A 14,181-nucleotide genomic window follows, 5' to 3' on the forward strand; every position below is an offset into this window, starting at 1 on the left:
ACCTAACCTAACCTAACCTAAAAAATCTAACCTAACCTACATTATCTTCACATAACCTAAAGAACATAACATATCCTAACCTCACATAACCTAGAAAACATAACCTAGCCTAACCTCACATAACCTAGAAAACATATCCTAACCTAACCTAACCTAACCTAACCTATCCTAAAAAATCTAACCTAACCTACCTTATCCTCTCATAACCTAAAGAACATAACCTATCCTAACTTCACGTAACCTAGAAAACATAACCTAACCTAACCTAACCTAACCTCACCTTCCCTAACCTCACATAACCAGAAAACATAACCTAACCTAACCTAACCTAACCTAACCTAAAAAATCTAACATAACCTACCTTATTCTCACATAACCTAAAGAACATAACCTATCCTTACCTCACATAACCTAGAAAACCTAACCTAACCTAACCTAACCTAACCTAACCTAACCTAACCTAACCTAACCTAACCTAACCTAACCTAGAAAATCTAACCTAACCTACCTTATCTTCACATAACCTAAAGAACATAACCTATCCTAACCTCACATAACCTAGAAAACATAACCTAACCTAACCTTACATAACCTAGAAAACATAACCGAACCTAACCTAACCTAACCTAACCTCCCCTAACCTCACATAACCAGAAAACATAACCTAACCTAACCTAACCTAACCTAACCTAAAAAATCTAACATAAGCTACATTATCCTCACATAACGTAAAGAACATAACCTATCCTAACCTCACATAACCTAGAAAACATAACCTAACCAAACCTAACCTAACCTAACCTAACCTAACCTAACCTAACCTAACCTAACCTAACCTAACCTAACCTAACCCAACCTAACCTAACCTAACCTAACCTAACCTAAAAAATCTAACCTAACCTACCTTATCCTCTCATAACCTAAAGAACATAACCTATCCTAACTTCACATAACCTAGAAAACATAACCTAACCTAAGCTAACCTAATCTAACCTCCCCTAACCTCACATAACCAGAAAACATAACCTAACCAAACCTAACCTAATCTAACCTCCCCTAACCTCACATAACCAGAAAACATAACCTAACCTAACCTTACCTAACCTAACCTAACCTAAAAAATCTAACTTAACCTACCTTATCTTCACATAACCTAAAGGACATAACCTATCCTAACCTCACATAACCTTGAAAACATAACCTAACCTAACCTCACATAACCTAGAAAACATAACCTAACCTAACCTAACCTAACATAACCTAACCTAACCTAAAAAATCTAACCTAACCTACCTTATCCTCACATAATCTAGTAAACATAACCTAACCTAACCTAACCTAACTTAACCTAACCTAACCTAACCTAACCTAACCTAAAAAATCTAACTTAACCTACCTTATCTTCATATTACCTAAAGAACATAACCTATCCTAAACTCATATAACCTAGAAAACATAACCTAACCTAAACTAACCTAACCTAACCTAACCAAAAGTAACCTAAGAAATCTAACCAAACCTACCTTATACTCACATAACCTAAAGAATATAACCTATCCTAACCTCACATATCCTAGAAAACATAACCTAACCTAGCCTAACCTAACATAACCTATCCTAACCTTAACTAAAAAATCTAATCTAACCAACCTTATCTTCACATAACCTAAAGAACATAACCTATCCTAACCTTACATAACCTTGAAAACATAACCTAACCTAACCTAACCTAACCAAACCTAACCCAACCTAACCTAACCTAACCTAACCTAAAAAATCTAACCTAACCTACCTTATCCTCACATAACCTAAAGAACATATCTTATCCTAACTTCACATAACCTAGAAAACGTAACCAAACCTAATCTAACCTAACCTAACCTACACTAACCTCACATAAACTAGAAAACATAACCTAACCTAACCTAACCTAACCTAACCTAACCTAATTTAACCTAACCTAAAAAATCCAACCTAACCCACCTTTTCCTCACATAACCTAGAAAGCATAACCTAACCTAACCTAACCTAACCTAACCTAAAAAATCTAACCTAACCTGCCTTATCCTCACATAACCTAAAGGACATATCTTATCCTACCCTCACATAACCTAGAGAACATAACCTAACCTAACCTAACCTAACCTAACCTACCTTATCCTCACATAACCTAAAGAAAATAACATATCCTAACCTCACTTAAGTTAGAAAACCTAACCTAACCTAACCTAACCTAATCTAACCTAACCTAAAGAATCTAACCTAACCTACCTTATCCTCTCATAACCTAAAGAACATAACCTATCCCAACTTCACATAACCTAGAAAACATAACCTAACCTAACCTAACCTAATATAACCTCCCCTAACCTCACATAACCAGAAAACATAACCTAACCTAACCTTACCTAACCTAACCTAACCTAAAAAATCTAACCTAACCTACCTTATCTTCACATAACCTATCCTAACCTCACATAACCTTGAAAACATAACCTAACCTAACCTCACATAACCTAGAAAACATAACCTAACCTAACCTAACCTAATCTTACCTAACCTAAAAAATCTAACCTAACCTACCTTATCCTCACATAATCTAGTAAACATAACCTAACCTAACCTAACCTAACTTAACCTAACCTAACCTAACCTAACCTAACCTAAAAAATCTAACTTAACCTACCTTATCTTCAAATTACCTAAAGAACATAACATATCCTAAACTCATATAACCTAGAAAACAACCTAACCTAAACTAACCTAACCTAACATAACCTAAAGTAACATAAATAATTTAACCTAATCTACCTTATCCTCACATAACCTAAAGAATATAACCTATCCTAACCTCACATAACCTAGAAAACATAACCTAACCTAGTCCAACCTAACATAACCTATCCAAACCTTAACTAAAAAATCTAATCTAACCAACCTTATCTTCACATAACCTAAAGAACATAACCTATCCTAACCTTACATAACCTTGAAAACATAACCTAACCTAACCTAACCTAACCAAACCTAACCCAACCTAACCTAACCTAACCTAACCTAAAAAATCTAACCTAACCTACCTTATCCTCACATAACCTAAAGAACATATCTTATCCTAACTTCACATAACCTAGAAAACGTAACCAAACCTAATCTAACCTAACCTAACCTACACTAACCTCACATAAACTAGAAAACATAACCTAACCTAACCTAACCTAACCTAACCTAACCTAATTTAACCTAACCTAAAAAATCCAACCTAACCCACCTTTTCCTCACATAACCTAGAAAGCATAACCTAACCTAACCTAACCTAACCTAACCTAAAAAATCTAACCTAACCTGCCTTATCCTCACATAACCTAAAGGACATATCTTATCCTACCCTCACATAACCTAGAGAACATAACCTAACCTAACCTAACCTAACCTAACCTACCTTATCCTCACATAACCTAAAGAAAATAACATATCCTAACCTCACTTAAGTTAGAAAACCTAACCTAACCTAACCTAACCTAATCTAACCTAACCTAAAGAATCTAACCTAACCTACCTTATCCTCTCATAACCTAAAGAACATAACCTATCCCAACTTCACATAACCTAGAAAACATAACCTAACCTAACCTAACCTAATATAACCTCCCCTAACCTCACATAACCAGAAAACATAACCTAACCTAACCTTACCTAACCTAACCTAACCTAAAAAATCTAACCTAACCTACCTTATCTTCACATAACCTATCCTAACCTCACATAACCTTGAAAACATAACCTAACCTAACCTCACATAACCTAGAAAACATAACCTAACCTAACCTAACCTAATCTTACCTAACCTAAAAAATCTAACCTAACCTACCTTATCCTCACATAATCTAGTAAACATAACCTAACCTAACCTAACCTAACTTAACCTAACCTAACCTAACCTAACCTAACCTAAAAAATCTAACTTAACCTACCTTATCTTCAAATTACCTAAAGAACATAACATATCCTAAACTCATATAACCTAGAAAACAACCTAACCTAAACTAACCTAACCTAACATAACCTAAAGTAACATAAATAATTTAACCTAATCTACCTTATCCTCACATAACCTAAAGAATATAACCTATCCTAACCTCACATAACCTAGAAAACATAACCTAACCTAGTCCAACCTAACATAACCTATCCAAACCTTAACTAAAAAATCTAATCTAACCAACCTTATCTTCACATAACCTAAAGAACATAACCTATCCTAACCTCACATATCCTTGAAAACATAACCTAACCTAACCTAACCTAACCTAACATAACCTAACCTAACCTAACCTAACCTAACCTAACCTAACCTAAACTAAGCTAACCTAACCTAACATAACCTAACCTAAAAAATCTAACCTAACCTAACTTATCCTCACATAACCTAAATAAGATAACCTATCCTAACCTCACATAACCTAGAAAACATAACCTAACCTAACCTAACCTAACCTAACCTAACCTAACCTAAAAAATCTAACCTAACCTGCCTTATCCTCACATAACCTAAAGAACATATCTTATCCTACCCTCACATAACCTAGAGAACATAACCTAACCTAACCTAACCTAACCTAACCTAACCTACCTTATCCGCACATAACCTAAAGAAAATAACCTATCCTAACCTCACTTAAGCTAGAAAACCTAACCTAACCTAACCTAAAAAATCTAACCTAACCTGCCTTATCCTCACATAACCTAAAGAACATAACCTATACTAACTTCACATAACCTAGAAAACATAACCTAACCTTACCTAACCTAACCTAACCTAACCTAACTTAACCTAACCTCACATAAACTAGAAAACATAACCTAACCTAACCTAACCTAACCTAACCTAACCTAACCTAACCTAACCTAACCTAACCTAACATAACCTAACCTAACCTATCCTAACCTAAAAAATCTAATCAAACCTACCTTATCTTCACATAACCTAAAGAACATAACCTATCCTCACCTCACATAACCTAGAAAACCTAACCTAACCTAACCTAACCTAACCTAACCTAACCTAACCTAACCTAACCTAACCTAACCTAACCTAACCTAACCTAAACTAACCTAACCTAACCTAACCTAACCTAACCTAACCTAACCTAACCTAACCTAACCTAACCTAACCTAACCTAACCTAACCTAACCTACCTTATCCTCACTTAACCTAAAAAACATAACCTACACCTAACCTAACCTAACCTAACCTAACCTAACCTAACCTAACCTAACCTAACCTAACCTAACCTAACCTAACCTAACCTAACCTAACCTAACCTAACCTAACCTAACCTAACCTAACAAAATCTAACGTAACCTACCTTATCCTCACTTAACCTAAAAAACATAACCTAACCTAACCTAACCTAACCTAACCTAACCTAACCTAACCTAACCTAACCTAACCTAACCTAACACTAACCTAACCTAACCTAACCTAACCTAACCTAACATAACCTAACCTAACCTATCCTAACCTAAAAAATCTAATCTAACCTACCTTATCTTCACATAACCTAAAGAACATAACCTATCCTCACCTCACATAACCTAGAAAACATAACCTAACCTAAACTAACCTAACCTAACCTAACCAAAAGTAACCTAAAAAATCTAACCAAACCTACCTTATACTCACATAACCTAAAGAATATAACCTATCCTAACCTAACCTAACCTAACCTAACCTAACCTAACCTAACCTAACCTAAAAACCTAACCTAACCTAACCTAACCTAACCTAACCTAACCTAACCTAACCTAACCTAACCTAACCTAACCTAACCTAACCTAACCTAACCTAACCTAACCTAACCTACCTTATCCTCACTTAACCTAAAAAACATAACCTACCCTGACCTAACCTAACCTAACCTAACCTAACCTAAAAAATCTAACGTAACCTACCTTATCCTCACTTAACCTAAAAAACATAACCTACCCTAACCTAACCTAACCTAACCTAACCTAACCTAACCTAAAAAATCTAACCTAACCTACCTTATCCTCACATAACCTAAAGAAAATAACCTATCCTAACCTCACATAACCTAGAAAACATAACCTAACATAACCTAACCCAACCTAACCTAACCTAACCTGAAAAATCTAACCTAACCTACCTTATCTTCACATAACCTAAAGAACATAACCTATCCTAACCTCACATAACCTAGAAACCTAACCTAACTTAACCTAACCTAAAATAACCTAACCTAACCTAACCCAACCTAACCTAACCTAACCTAACCTAATCTAAAAAATCTAATCTAACCTACCTTATCCTCACATAAGCTAAAGAACATGACCCATCCTAACCTCACATAACCTAGAAAACATAACCTAACCTATCCTAACCTAACCTAACCTAACCTAACCTAAAAAATCTAACCTAACCTACCTTATCCTCACATAACCTAAAGAACATAACCTATCCTAACCTCACATAACCTAGAAAACATAACCTAACCAAACCTAACCTAACCTAACCTAACCTAACCTAACCTAACCTAACCTAACCTAACCTAACCTAACCTAACCTAACCTAACCTAACCTAACCTAACCTAACCTAACCTAACCTAAAAAATCTAACCTAACCTACCTTATCCTCACATAACCTAAAGAAAATAACCTATCCTAACCTCACATAACCTAGAAAACATAACCTAACATAACCTAACCCAACCTAACCTAACCTAACCTGAAAAATCTAACCTAACCTACCTTATCTTCACATAACCTAAAGAACATAACCTATCCTAACCTCACATAACCTAGAAAACCTAACCTAACTTAACCTAACCTAAAATAACCTAACCTAACCTAAAATAACCTAACCTAACCTAACCCAACCTAACCTAACCTAACCTAACCTAACCTAATCTAAAAAATCTAACCTAACCTACCTTATCCTCACATAATCTAAAGAACATAACCCATCCTAACCTCACATAACCTAGGAAACATAACCTAACCTATCCTAACCTAACCTAACCTAACCTAACCTAAAAAATCTAACCTAACCTACCTTATCCTCACATAACCTAAAGAACATAACCTATCCTAACCTCACATAACCTAGAAAACATAACCTAACCAAACCTAACCTAACCTAAACTAACCTAACCTAACCTAACCTAACCTAACCTAACCTAACCTAACCTAACCTAACCTAACCTAACCTAACCTAACCTAACCTAACCTAACCTAACCTAACCTAAAAAATCTAACCTAACCTACCTTATCCTCACATAACCTAAAGAACATAACCCATCCTAACCTCACATAACCTAGAAAACATAACCTAACCTATCCTAACCTAACCTAACCTAACCTAACCTAAAAAATCTAACCTAACCTACCTTATCCTCACATAACCTAAACAACATTACCAATCCTAACCTCACATAACCTAGAAAACATAACCTAACCAAACCTAACCTAACCTAACCTAACTTAACCTAACCTAACTTAACCTAACCTAACCTAACCTAACCTAAAAAATCTAACCTAACCTACCTTATCTTCACATAACCTAAAGAACATAACCTATCCTAACCTAACCTAACCTAAAAAATCTAACCTAACCTACCTTATTTTCACATAGCCTAAAGAACATAACCTATCCTAACCTCACATAACCTAGAAAACATAATCTAACCTAACCTAACCTAACCTAACCTAACCTAACCTAAAAAATCTAACCTAACCTGCCTTATCCTCACATAACCTAAAGAACATAACCTATACTAACTTCACATAACCTAGAAAACATAACCTAACCTTACCTAACCTAACTTAACCTAACCTCACATAAACTAGAAAACATAACCTAACCTAACCTAACCTAACCTAACCTAACCTAACCTAACCTAACATAACCTAACCTAAACTAACCTAACCTAACCTAACATAACCTAACCTAACCTATCCTAACCTAAAAAATCTAATCTAACCTACCTTATCTTCACATAACCTAAAGAACATAACCTATCCTCACCTCACATAACCTAGAAAACCTAACCTAACCTAACCTAACCTAACCTAACTTAAAAAATCTAACCTAACCTACATTATCTTCACATAAGCTAAAGAACATAACCTATCCTAACCTCACATAACCTAGAAAACATAACCTAACCTATCCTAACCTAACCTAACCTAACCTAACCTAACCTAACCTAACCTAACTTAACCTAACCTAACCTAACTTAACCTAACCTAACCTAACCTAACCTAACCTAACCTAACCTAACCTAACCTAACCTAACCTAACCTAACCTAACCTAACCTAACCTAACCTAACCTAACCTAACCTAACCTAACCTACCCTAACCTAACCTAACCTAACCTAACCTAACCTAAAAAATCTAACGTAGCCTACCTTATCCTCACTTAACCTAAAAAACATAACCTACCCTAACCTAACCTAACCTAACCTAACCTAACCTAACCTAAAAAATCTAACCTAACCTACCTTATCCTCACATAACCTAAAGAAAATAACCTATCCTAACCTCACATAACCTAGAAAACATAACCTAACCAAACCTAACCTAACCTAACCTAACCTAAACAAACCTAACCTAACCTAACCTAACTTAACCTAACCTAACTTAACCTAACCTAACCTAACCTAACCTAACCTAACCTAACCTAACTTAACCTAAAAAATCTAACCTAACCTACTTTATCCTCATATAACCTAAAGAACATAACCTATACTAACTTCACATAACCTAGAAAACATAACCTAACCTTACCTAACCTAACCTAACCTAACCTAACTTAACCTAACCTCACATAAACTAGAAAACATAACCTAACCTAACCTAACCTAACCTAACCTAACATAACCTAACCTAACCTAACCTAACCTAACCTAACATAACCTAACCTAACCTATCCTAACCTAAAAAATCTAATCTAACCTACCTTATCTTCACATAACCTAAAGAACATAACCTATCCTCACCTCACATAACCTAGAAAACCTAACCTAACCTAACCTAACCTAACCTAACTTAACCTAACCTCACATAAACTAGAAAACATAACCTAACCTAACCTAACCTAACATAACCTAACCTAACCTAACCTAACCTAACCTAACATAACCTAACCTAACCTATCCTAACCTAAAAAATCTAATCTAACCTACCTTATCTTCACATAACCTAAAGAACATAACCTATCCTCACCTCACATAACCTAGAAAACCTAACCTAACCTAACCTAACCTAACCTAACTTAAAAAATCTAACCTAACCTACATTATCTTCACATAAGCTAAAGAACATAACCTATCCTAACCTCACATAACCTAGAAAACATAACCTAACCTATCCTAACCTAACCTAACCTAACCTAACCTAACCTAACCTAACCTAACCTAACCTAACCTAACCTAACCTAACCTAACCTAACCTAACCTAACCTAACCTAACCTAACCTAACCTAACCTAACCTAACCTAACCTAACCTAACCTAACCTAACCTAAAAAATCTAACCTAACCTACCTTATCCTCACTTAACCTAAAAAACATAACCTACCCTAACCTAACCTAACCTAACCTAACCTAACCTAAAAAATCTAACGTAGCCTACCTTATCCTCACTTAACCTAAAAAACATAACCTACCCTAACCTAACCTAACCTAACCTAACCTAACCTAACCTAAAAAATCTAACCTAACCTACATTATCCTCACATAACCTAAAGAACATAACCCATCCTAACCTCACATAACCTAGAAAACATAACCTAACCTATCCTAACCTAACCTAACCTAACCTAACCTAAAAAATCTAACCTAACCTACCTTATCCTCACATAACCTAAAGAACATTACCAATCCTAACCTCACATAACCTAGAAAACATAACCTAACCAAACCTAACCTAACCTAACCTAACTTAACCTAACCTAACTTAACCTAACCTAACCTAACCTAACCTAAAAAATCTAACCTAACCTACCTTATCTTCACATAACCTAAAGAACATAACCTATCCTAACCTAACCTAACCTAAAAAATCTAACCTAACCTACCTTATCTTCACATAGTCTAAAGAACATAACCTATCCTAACCTCACATAACCTAGAAAACATAATCTAACCTAACCTAACCTAACCTAACCTAACCTAACCTAAAAAATCTAACCTAACCTGCCTTATGCTCACATAACCTAAAGAACATAACCTATACTAACTTCACATAACCTAGAAAACATAACCTAACCTTACCTAACCTAACCTAACCTAACCTAACTTAACCTAACCTCACATAAACTAGAAAACATAACCTAACCTAACCTAACCTAACCTAACCTATCCTAACCTAAAAAATCTAATCAAACCTACCTTATCTTCACATAACCTAAAGAACATAACCTATCCTCACCTCACATAACCTAGAAAACCTAACCTAACCTAACCTAACCTAACCTAACCTAACCTAACCTAACCTAACCTAACCTAACCTAACCTAACCTAACCTAAACTAACCTAACCTAACCTAACCTAACCTAACCTAACCTAACCTAACCTAACCTAACCTAACCTAACCTAACCTAACCTAACCTACCTTATCCTCACTTAACCTAAAAAACATAACCTACCCTGACCTAACCTAACCTAACCTAACCTAACCTAACCTAACCTAACCTAACCTAACCTAACCTAACCTAACCTAACCTAACCTAACCTAACCTAACCTAACCTAACCTAAAAAATCTAACGTAACCTACCTTATCCTCACTTAACCTAAAAAACATAACCTAACCTAACCTAACCTAACCTAACCTAACCTAACCTAACCTAACCTAACCTAACCTAACCTAACATAACCTAACCTAACCTAACCTAACCTAACCTAACATAACCTAACCTAACCTATCCTAACCTAAAAAATCTAATCTAACCTACCTTATCTTCACATAACCTAAAGAACATAACCTATCCTCACCTCACATAACCTAGAAAACATAACCTAACCTAAACTAACCTAACCTAACCTAACCAAAAGTAACCTAAAAAATCTAACCAAACCTACCTTATACTCACATAACCTAAAGAATATAACCTATCCTAACCTAACCTAACCTAACCTAACCTAACCTAACCTAACCTAACCTAAACTAACCTAACCTAACCTAACCTAACCTAACCTAACCTAACCTAACCTAACCTAACCTAACCTAACCTAACCTAACCTAACCTAACCTAACCTAACCTAACCTAACCTACCTTATCCTCACTTAACCTAAAAAACATAACCTACCCTGACCTAACCTAACCTAACCTAACCTAACCTAAAAAATCTAACGTAACCTACCTTATCCTCACTTAACCTAAAAAACATAACCTACCCTAACCTAACCTAACCTAACCTAACCTAACCTAACCTAAAAAATCTAACCTAACCTACCTTATCCTCACATAACCTAAAGAAAATAACCTATCCTAACCTCACATAACCTAGAAAACATAACCTAACATAACCTAACCCAACCTAACCTAACCTAACCTGAAAAATCTAACCTAACCTACCTTATCTTCACATAACCTAAAGAACATAACCTATCCTAACCTCACATAACCTAGAAACCTAACCTAACTTAACCTAACCTAAAATAACCTAACCTAACCTAACCCAACCTAACCTAACCTAACCTAACCTAATCTAAAAAATCTAATCTAACCTACCTTATCCTCACATAAGCTAAAGAACATGACCCATCCTAACCTCACATAACCTAGAAAACATAACCTAACCTATCCTAACCTAACCTAACCTAACCTAACCTAAAAAATCTAACCTAACCTACCTTATCCTCACATAACCTAAAGAACATAACCTATCCTAATCTCACATAACCTAGAAAACATAACCTAACCAAACCTAACCTAACCTAACCTAACCTAACCTAACCTAACCTAACCTAACCTAACCTAACCTAACCTAACCTAACCTAACCTAACCTAACCTAACCTAACCTAACCTAACCTAAAAAATCTAACCTAACCTACCTTATCCTCACATAACCTAAAGAAAATAACCTATCCTAACCTCACATAACCTAGAAAACATAACCTAACATAACCTAACCCAACCTAACCTAACCTAACCTGAAAAATCTAACCTAACCTACCTTATCTTCACATAACCTAAAGAACATAACCTATCCTAACCTCACATAACCTAGAAAACCTAACCTAACTTAACCTAACCTAAAATAACCTAACCTAACCTAAAATAACCTAACCTAACCTAACCCAACCTAACCTAACCTAACCTAACCTAATCTAAAAAATCTAACCTAACCTACCTTATCCTCACATAATCTAAAGAACATAACCCATCCTAACCTCACATAACCTAGGAAACATAACCTAACCTATCCTAACCTAACCTAACCTAACCTAACCTAAAAAATCTAACCTAACCTACCTTATCCTCACATAACCTAAAGAACATAACCTATCCTAACCTCACATAACCTAGAAAACATAACCTAACCAAACCTAACCTAACCTAAACTAACCTAAACAAACCTAACCTAACCTAACCTAACTTAACCTAACCTAACTTAACCTAACCTAACCTAACCTAACCTAACCTAACCTAACCTAACCTAACCTAAAAAATCTAACCTAACCTACCTTATCCTCACATAACCTAAAGAACATAACCCATCCTAACCTCACATAACCTAGAAAACATAACCTAACCTATCCTAACCTAACCTAACCTAACCTAACCTAAAAAATCTAACCTAACCTACCTTATCCTCACATAACCTAAACAACATTACCAATCCTAACCTCACATAACCTAGAAAACATAACCTAACCAAACCTAACCTAACCTAACCTAACTTAACCTAACCTAACTTAACCTAACCTAACCTAACCTAACCTAAAAAATCTAACCTAACCTACCTTATCTTCACATAACCTAAAGAACATAACCTATCCTAACCTAACCTAACCTAAAAAATCTAACCTAACCTACCTTATTTTCACATAGCCTAAAGAACATAACCTATCCTAACCTCACATAACCTAGAAAACATAATCTAACCTAACCTAACCTAACCTAACCTAACCTAACCTAAAAAATCTAACCTAACCTGCCTTATCCTCACATAACCTAAAGAACATAACCTATACTAACTTCACATAACCTAGAAAACATAACCTAACCTTACCTAACCTAACTTAACCTAACCTCACATAAACTAGAAAACATAACCTAACCTAACCTAACCTAACCTAACCTAACCTAACCTAACCTAACATAACCTAACCTAAACTAACCTAACCTAACCTAACATAACCTAACCTAACCTATCCTAACCTAAAAAATCTAATCTAACCTACCTTATCTTCACATAACCTAAAGAACATAACCTATCCTCACCTCACATAACCTAGAAAACCTAACCTAACCTAACCTAACCTAACCTAACTTAAAAAATCTAACCTAACCTACATTATCTTCACATAAGCTAAAGAACATAACCTATCCTAACCTCACATAACCTAGAAAACATAACCTAACCTATCCTAACCTAACCTAACCTAACCTAACCTAACCTAACCTAACCTAACCTAACCTAACCTAACCTAACTTAACCTAACCTAACCTAACCTAACCTAACCTAACCTAACCTAACCTAACCTAACCTAACCTAACCTAACCTAACCTAACCTAACCTAACCTAACCTAACCTAACCTAACCTAACCTACCCTAACCTAACCTAACCTAACCTAACCTAACCTAAAAAATCTAACGTAACCTACCTTATCCTCACTTAACCTAAAAAACATAACCTACCCTAACCTAACCTAACCTAACCTAACCTAACCTAACCTAAAAAATCTAACCTAACCTACCTTATCCTCACATAACCTAAAGAAAATAACCTATCCTAACCTCACATAACCTAGAAAACATAACCTAACCAAACCTAACCTAACCTAACCTAACCTAAACAAACCTAACCTAACCTAACCTAACTTAACCTAACCTAACCTAACCTAACCTAACCTAACCTAACCTAACCTAACCTAACCTAACTTAACCTAAAAAATCTAACCTAACCTACTTTATCCTCATATAACC

Source organism: Apis florea, unplaced genomic scaffold, assembly GCF_048593485.1.
Source record: "Apis florea isolate Af1SG1 unplaced genomic scaffold, ASM4859348v1 contig_3068_pilon, whole genome shotgun sequence".
NCBI lineage: Eukaryota > Metazoa > Arthropoda > Insecta > Hymenoptera > Apidae > Apis > Apis florea.